This window comes from Rhagoletis pomonella, unplaced genomic scaffold (assembly GCF_013731165.1).
Source record: "Rhagoletis pomonella isolate Grant_MI unplaced genomic scaffold, Rhpom_1.0 Rhpom_scaffold_00002, whole genome shotgun sequence".
NCBI classification, from domain to species: Eukaryota; Metazoa; Arthropoda; class Insecta; order Diptera; family Tephritidae; genus Rhagoletis; species Rhagoletis pomonella.
Window position 1 is genome coordinate 67069003 of NW_023458556.1, and position 9526 is coordinate 67078528.

A 9526-nucleotide genomic window follows, 5' to 3' on the forward strand; every position below is an offset into this window, starting at 1 on the left:
TTTTTTTTGTATATTTGTATGTATATATGTACATATATCAAGGTGTATTGCCATTGATTTGCATTAATTACCCGCTGAATACATTTTTGTTGCGTTGTTGAGGTCGAGTTACTTTCCAGGCCACAGTTTAGACGAGCCACACTGCTGTACTTTGAATCGATTCAAAGCGGTGCTGGTTCCAATCCAAAAAAATACTGACATGGAAACAATGCTGCTTCTTAGCTCGATGTTTTTATATGTTGCTTTTCTTTTGTTGCTTTATTTAAAATTTTATTTTTATTTTTATAGAAGCTGTGAATATCACATACTCATGCTCCTCGAATTTACTACACTCTGATCGTACAATGGTCACAAGGGCTCCATAATTATTGCGGACACTTTGTCATTTTCGAGACCAACATAGAGTAAATTATAATCAACATCACCATCATCATCAACAAGAATATATTTTACGGACAGCGTTGTTTATTGTAAGCACGTACAACGGAAATCGCATTTTCGCGCACATCTGTTTGCACATTGAACAATTTTCATATTATTATTAGTGTGATTCAAACAAAAAATTGGCACACCACAGCAATATGTAAGAACTTATGTGGACGTCTTTTAAAAATATATATATATTGCTTGGGAACGGTTATTTGTGGCGTCAAGTGGTTTTTTTGTAGTATGTATGTATTTACTATAGATATAATTATATATGTAAATTTGTATATACATTGGAGCCATAAAATGCCAAATATTAATTTGTCACACCTACTACGAACAATACCATATCTTTTTATTAATAAACTCTTTTTTCAATCTTATTTGATTGCGAGAATTATACATACATATCTATTATGTACAATTACGTATGTAAGTATGGGATTGTATTTCTCCCCTATTTAGCGCTTATATCGTTAACAAAGTACCACTCGCGAGACCGACAAACAACGAATGCTTAGAATACTTTCCAAACGTATACGTACGTACGCGTAAACCGCTGCTGTATTACTAATTGTAAATTTTTTTTCTAAACGCTCTAATGCTCCAACAACCTTTATAAACATCTGCGCTAGTATTGCTATGAGTGCCGCGCCGCTCCAAAGCGTTTATGTGGTCAAGTGCGCCACTATAACCGCATTTACTGCTTGGCGCGCAACGCAGCTGATTGCTCTTTCTTCTATAGAATCTAGCTCTGCTTCCATTCATTACCTCAATTCAGATGTCTTTATTCAGTCGCTTTCATTGTGCTTATGCGCGCGTCATATTAGCAAACGAAATCGTTTTCAGTGAAGCTTGATATTAATAACTACTTACATGATTTATTCGAAATCGGAGGCGCATTCTGGATTTAAAAATGTTGTGGTGGAACTTTGAAGCGAAATTCTATGGAAGCTCCACTAACGAAATATACTAAAAGTCTCACGATACCGAAACATACCGGACTGTTCTTCCGGTAATATTCTAACAACATTTTCTTTGGAATAACGTTATGATAGGCCTTTACCTAAAATAAATCTGGTTTAGCACTTAATCGAATCAAACATAAATAAATCGAACGATACCTAGGACTAAGACCCGTTTTCAAAGTGACGAGTTAACTCACAATCGGTAGTTAACTACAGATTTTTAGTACAAGTAATTTTTGAGCAAAAAAACACAACCGGCATTAATGCTCATATAAAAATTTTGGAGTACCGTTAATTTTTTAATTTTCAATTATCTGATCTAAAACAATTTGGCTTGGGACCAACCTTGGTAATATACATTAAAAAAAATATTTCCACGTATTGATAACCAGCTCCTTTTTTTGAAGTCGGTTAAAAAGTGTAAGCCAACTACCTAATGTGAGTTAACTCTTCACTGTGAAAACGGCCATAAGTGCTCCTAACATGTTCGTGAAATGTAACAAATTACATACATATCGTCGTTTAAAGTACAAAACCGCGTATCGTCATTCTGCAAAACCGCGTAACTGACATTGGCTGCCAAAAATTGGATTTGCTCACACAAGCTCTTGGCTCAATCCTTATCCATTCGTCCTGAAATATACTAGCCAGAAATGCGTTTGCTTTACAAAAAAGAGAACCATTTTGAAATATGAGTGCTTTACGCTCCAGAAAATAATTTCTACAACTTCACATACGCGGATTTGCATTTTGTTGATACGCGGTTTTGCACTTTAAACGACGATATGTATGTATGTATAAGTACAGTTGTGTTAAAAAAAATAATTGTGGGACGGCGAAGAATGATAAAAGCTTTTTTTTTGACATGTTCTGCTTTACAACTTGAAGAGTTGTGATAAAATTTTTACATTTAGAATATAACAAACCGGAAAGAAAAAAGATACTTGTTTCAATTTGCCGTTTTATGCGCCCCTATATACACCAAAAACCAGCTGTTAAGTTGAAAAGCCCTAACATTTTAATGAAATAAAAATGTCTCCATATTTAGATGTTTTTAAGTTATCTAACTATTTTTCAAAGTAAAATTACTATAAATACGGTACCATCTTTTGCAATTGGGAAAATAAATAAGTGGCAATAATACCAAGAAAACAATACTGCACATTTTGTCTCTCTGAAAAAATTGTAACTGAAACAACAATAAACTTCTGGTAGTCAGGGCAAAGCAACATTCTAAGCGACCGTCTGTATGGGCCACTTTGTGGGTTTGGCTCCTCGGGTTTCGCAAAAATTATTACGAATAAGCTAAATCTTTCAAATAATATTGTATATCTATGTGGTTGATTAACTGAAAGTAATTTAAAGGTGAAATTCTTCATAATGACATCATTTTTCATGCTGCAGGATGCTAAGGTATGAATAAAACGTTCTCAAGAGCTTAATGAATTAGTCAACCCAAAGGTATCGAGCCTTAATATTAATTAATAACCTCAAACTGGATATGTCTTCTTGCAGACTGTCCATTCATAGTCAACAAAATACAGAAAACCCCCTAAGGTACAGTTTGAGACAAGTTGCAGTGTGGTGGGCAAAGCACTACGGGATTGTCATATTTTGCGTAGTTTGGTATTTGTCCTGTCCCTATGATCAACGTCAATTATGGATAAAACAAAATGTACTTTATTTTATAGCACTACATGATTGCTGGAAAATACCAACAAAAACGGTGCCTAATAGATTAACGACTTCAAAAATACCAGTAAACTATACAAAAAGCTATTTGTGTTCAAAAGTGGTCGGTATAAGGCAAAGAGGAATTCCATAAGTGGGCCCTAAAATGATAGAAAGTCTGCGAAGAAAGGTTAAAGGAATCATAACAGCAACAAATCTATTAACAAAAACAATGATCTAAACAATTCTGAAAGAGAAATGGGCTTAAATTCATAGAAAAAATTAATCCAAATTAAATTGAAAAATATTTAATATAAGACTTCAGATAGAAATAACTTTAGTTTTAACTTCGTTAAGGTAACCACTACTATTAATTTGAACAGCTCAATTTAGCACTATTGTTTTGTTTAAGCCCGAGTGTATAAATAAACCAATATTTTTAAGATATTAAACTTTAAATATTCTGGAAATATCTACATAGAATCTACTTTTTAACCTTTTTATATCTGTATTCATATGGAATAGTAGCTTATGTCGAAAGGCTGGCTTTAGTATAATGCGGCATTCGTAGCATACGATTGCGAATGACTCACTGGCGCCAAGCCGATGAAGAACTTTTGGCAATTAAACGTGCAATAAATAGTTCCGATACTAGCAAGTCAATATTCTTATCAAAAAATTCCTTGTCGTTTAAAGAATAAAGAGAATGTCGCATTATACTAAAGCCAACTTCCCGACATAAGCCATACTGTGTAACACTTGAGTTTTTTGTTTGATAGGAATGATGCAGCGGCACAATTATTTTTTAACAGCTGTATATACAGTCGGCGTCAAAAATATGCATACCCCGTCATTGTGACGATTTTATTTATTTATATTTTTGTTACCTAAATTTTTTCATAATTTTTAATAAAAATATAGTTAATTCAACAGCAAAAACTAGAAGAATACATTTTTTAAATTTCATACAAAACTGCAAGAAATTTTCTTAGAGGATATGGAGTTTTGTAGCCCATTAAATTTTAGTATAATAAAGTGCATACTTAGAATTTTTCTAAAAATTCCTAATAAAAATTTTGCAGAATTTTTCTAATACTTGTACAAATTCTGGAATATAGACTTATATGGTTTTGGTAGATAATGAGCTGCATTTTCATTAAAAAAATAACAAACAGAAGAAAAATAAATAGCCAGCAAATGGCTTATTATTTTTCAGATGACTGTATGTAAGAACAACCCTGTAAGTAACCCTGGTCAAAGCAACATAGCAAAAAAATATAGAAAAAGGTTTTTTTCTTAACAGCGGTCGTCCCTCGTCAGGCAATGGCAAACCTACGAGTGTATTTCTGTCATGAAAAACAGCTTCTCATAAAAATACAATCGCCGTTCGGAGTCCGCGTGAAACTGTAGGTCCTTCCGCTTTGTGTGACAACATCAAGGCACACGCCACAAATCGGAGGAGAAGCTCGGCCAAACACTAACATATGTGTAAGCGCCAATCTATTATTATTATTAGTATGTACCCTGCAGGGAAACCGCGGACTAGTGAATAAAATTTCTAGTTCCGTACTAGGTCTTTACCGCCAAAAAGGAACTAGTCCGATAGGAACTAGATCCCCACCAGTCCAAAATCGGCGAAAAGTGGTACTTTTAAGAAACTAATTTTTTCAGTTTTTTTCACTAGAAATCTATATCTAAAGTGACGAATTTAGAAATGGTTCGGAACTACAGAAAAAGGGATACAGAACGAACTAGATCCTATTTGTCGAATTTAGAACTATTTCGGAACTATCGAATAAGGGATGCAGCGGGGGCTTGTTTACTTTACATACATATGTGTTCGGCGGCTTTTTCGTTCAAATACGCTTATATTCTGCGCTTCGCAGATGCTTTTTCATAGCTTGGTAATACAAAACTAAAATTTGTGTTAACATTTCAACATCTTGGGACCGTCTGGAATCTAAGAAATAACAGCGAGCACCTCTGAAAACTCAGCTACAGCTAAAGGTATGTAAACGTACATTTCTTACAATCATTCAAACAAATTTAATTTCAAATTGATTTCTTCCAAATTCACATTTCTTCCAAAATAACTTAAAATCGCACACACGGAAGAACCAACAAGATTGGTACTTTTTACTTTCATCTGTCGATTTTAGAACTGGTTCGGAACTATAGAATTTAGGCCTAGTTCGGAACTATCGAAAAAGGGATGCAGCGGGGGGCAATTGACACTTCCTAGGACATCGCCATGTTAAATTCGCCAGTTGTTGCATGCAAAAGAGATTTATCGCGAACCAGTACTGGGTCTAAATGAACTAGAAGTGCACGAAGTTCAGAACTAGAGATTTTCCCACAGGGTAAGAACATATCATAACTAGCCGTAATTAAAAAAGTCACCGAAATGCAGAGTCGTGACTAATAATTTTTTTTGCATAAAACAATCAAATGCATCCAATCAGTCAAAAGGTTAGTTTCGATTTTTTCTTTATGAAGTTTTTTTTTAAGTGCATGACCCTCTGGTATAACTATCAAAGCGAATTACTTTGTGAACCCATTTTTTTTTTTACTATGCACTGGATTAGCTACTTGCAAATGATCATGTAAAAATAACAACACGGTAATAGCATCATTGCTAAAGCATAAGGAATAGTGCATAAGGCTCATTCCACGGTGACGGGTGTGACATTTCAACTCACATTTTGAGGCTTAATTCTTAAACTGTAATATAAAATTCTTAAAAACGAGTATTTTCCAATAGCTTTCCGAGGTATACACAATGCCAAGAAAAAAAAAAAATTCAAAAACAATTTAATCCGAACGAGTTATCTGAATTTTAGTCACTGTGACGGGTGTGACGAGTACGCAAACCAAATTAGCTACTACATCCTTGTATCAGAGTTTTTCTACTAATTATGTCTTCTGCTTATGGTTTCAAATAGTTCGTTGTACAGTTAAATAAACATTCTCAGCGTTTACGCCAAAGTTGCTTACCTCTATTGGAAATTATAGATTATATATGGGCATTCCCATGGTGGCGCACGTGACAGTCGTACGATTTCAATGTGATACAAAAAAGGAATACCATTTGTTTTCTTTAACTTTTTTGGGCCATTGTATAGCACGTAATTAGCTCTATATTTAGCCGAAAAATTAAATCAATCGAACTGCTTGGTCCTGAAATATAAGCATTTAAAGAGAGGTTCGTTACGTGACAAAAAATGGAAGTTGATTTTTTCTTTTCTTACAAAATCGCAAAACTCTGCGAATTGTGCATGGCTATTTTCATGAAACTTATTTTAATATGATTTGGAGCAATTCTAGTTGTTTTTAGAGTTTTTTGAATTAATGCAAATTGTTTCAATTCTCTTTTACAACCCCAAGTGTGAAACGTGACGTGACGTGGCGTGACGTGACATAAATTTCCATCGTTATATTTTTGTTAATATTGCTTTTAAATGAATTTTTAACGCAAATAAAACATGTATTTTATGTAGAATATACTTTATATTTTGACTTCAGCGCCAATTCAGGGTCAATTTATCAGAAATCTATGATTTATTATGTTTCAACCACATACGCCAAATTCGAACCAAATCAGACCATAAATACGGTTTTTCGAAATATCTCGACCTTGGCACCACCTAGGAAGACCATTTTATGCAAACATGATTCTACTTACATAGTCAGTATATATTTTAAAAAGCAGACAAATCGGCCCGTAAATACGTTAGATATAAAACTTTTATTTTTTTTGTCGTGGTGGACCTTCCGCTGGAAACACCCATATTCCAAATTCAACTGTGACGGGTGTGACTTGACTTTACGACGGGTGTGACAAGTTGAGCATGAATACATAAAACACATTATTAGACAACTAAACTAACTTTTTTTCTCAAAAAATCGGATTTTACGAACACATACAAGATTCTGCCACCTAAAGACGGGATAATCCTTAATCGGACTCTTCATCTACATTGTCTGTCTGAGTAATTGTAAAGTACCTTATTTTTAAATGGTGTTACCTGTCAAACCGAGGCTATTACCTGTCAAACCGTTTTAGATATTGTTTTTGCCCTGACAAGCGAAGTAGTGGTTTCTTTTTATCCGTGACAGCACAGCTTAAGTTTTCTCATCGCTCGAGCAACATATCCTTATGATTAGCTTTATCATCGCTGATCACAAACAGATATATGACACATTTAAGATTAGCAGATAAGTAACAGTAGCAGTCCCTGGCAGAATTCATTGAAGTGTGACAAACCCTAAATTGTGACGGGTGTGACTTGTGACGGGCGTGACCAAGATAATCGATTCTTTTTTCGAAAATAAAAGCATATAAATACTTAAAAGTAATTCGCACATATTCCCCTGTGTTAGCGTTACTTTCGTCAGCTTTTTTACACTGTCCAAGATGTGTTTTCCTTCAAAAAAAAAAAACTATTTTGTGTATTTTGTGACGGGCGTGACTTTAAAATATGCTTTGCTTCAATATATAATAAAATATTTAATACTTGCCCGAACAAATTGAAAATTACGTTACAATGCTAACGAATTGTTCTCTCCACTGACGGCTTAATCAATGCAAAAAAAAATAATAATATACTACGAAAATCAGCCTTGTAAATTTTGAAAAAAATTAACCTCTCATATGGGTTTGTAAATGGTACAACCTAAAGTAAAAAAATATCTGATTTTGACATAAATTTCGGAATTTTGGCTTTTAGTTTTGAAAGTTAGATTTATTTACTCTTACTTACTAGAAATAATACAGTCAAATTCTTAGGTTTATTTTCGTTTCATCCGGTATTGATTACCGTGGAATGAGCCATAATTTAAATTTAACGTGACAAATTACATTTAAATGTTTCAAAAACCAAAAACAATAGAGCCAATGTACATATGTACATACATATATCGGTTCATTTTTGGAGACCTCGCTTCGGGGCAGACGAGGTGCGCCGCTATATCAGCGCTTCAAATTTGCAGTTTAATATTCATATATATAACTGTAGGCACTAACGAATGCCTCATAACGCCAGTACGTGCTAGATAAATAAGCATGGTACGTGTAATAAAGTATAAATATTAGGGTGATTCAGAAAAAAAATTCTTCAGAACCATGATCAAAGTTTCGTTTAGACGCCAAAATAAGTCTCAAAAAATATGAGCCCTTAATATTGATATTAAGAATGTCCGCATCGCTCTTTTCGATTTCATATACATACATAAGAATAACAGGAAAAATTTGTATACCCGAGCGCACTTGTGCACAAGGGTATTATAACTTTGTTCACATAACGGTTGTTTGTAACAGCCAAAACGAATCGAGATAGATATAGACAAATGTTTACATAAATGATCAGGATGAAAAGAGAAATCGATTAAGCGGTGACTGTCTGTCTGTCCGTCCGTCTGTCCGTCCGTCTGTGCACACGATAACTCGAGTAAAAATCGAGATATCTTAACGAAACTTGGTACGTGCACTTCTTTCGGGCGTAGGACGGATGGTATTGAAAATGGGAAAAATCGGACAATAACCACGCCTATCTCCCATATAACGGTAATTTTCAGAAATATGAAAACTGCGATATTTTAGTAACTACTGAAGATTATTCACTCAAAATTGATATTTACAATAATTTTCAGACGTAAAATAAGAATATTATAAATTTTTGGGAAATGGGCGTAGCCACGCCCACTTATGGTTACATGTGTACATTTTGGTAACCGCTACACCAATTTCTTCCACACTTGGCACAGTTGTTGGCCTTGGTACAGCATACCAAATGGCTGAAAATTTTTTATATCGGACAATAACCACGCCCACATCCCATATAACGGTAATTTTCGGAAATACGAAAACTGCGATATTTTAGTAACTACTGAAGATTATTCACTCAAAATTGATATTTACAACAATTTTTAGACAAAAAATAAGAATATTATAAATTTTTGGAAAATGGGCGTAGCCACGCCCACTTATGGTTACATGTGTATACCTTGGTAACCGCTGCACCAATTTTTTCCAAACTTGGCACTGTTGTTGGCCTTGGTACAGCATACTAAATGGCCGAAAATTTAAAAAATCGGACAATAACCACGCCCACATCCCATATAACGGTAATTTAGAGAAATACAAAATCTTCGATAAATCAGTAAATATTAAAGCTAATTTATTCAAAATTGATGCTTGCAATAATTCTTTACCAAGAAATACGTTTATGGTAAAATTTTGGAAAATGGGCGTGGCACCGCCCTTTTATGATCACATACATACATATATGTATATCGGTAACCGTTCTACCAATTTGTACCAAACTCGGTATTTTTATTGTGCTTGCCACATAAAAGCAACACGTTGAAAATTATTGAAATCGGACTAAAATTACGGCCGCTTTTCATATAACGGTATATTTCAGAAATGCTTGAAACTGCAATATTTCGAAATTTAAGGACGC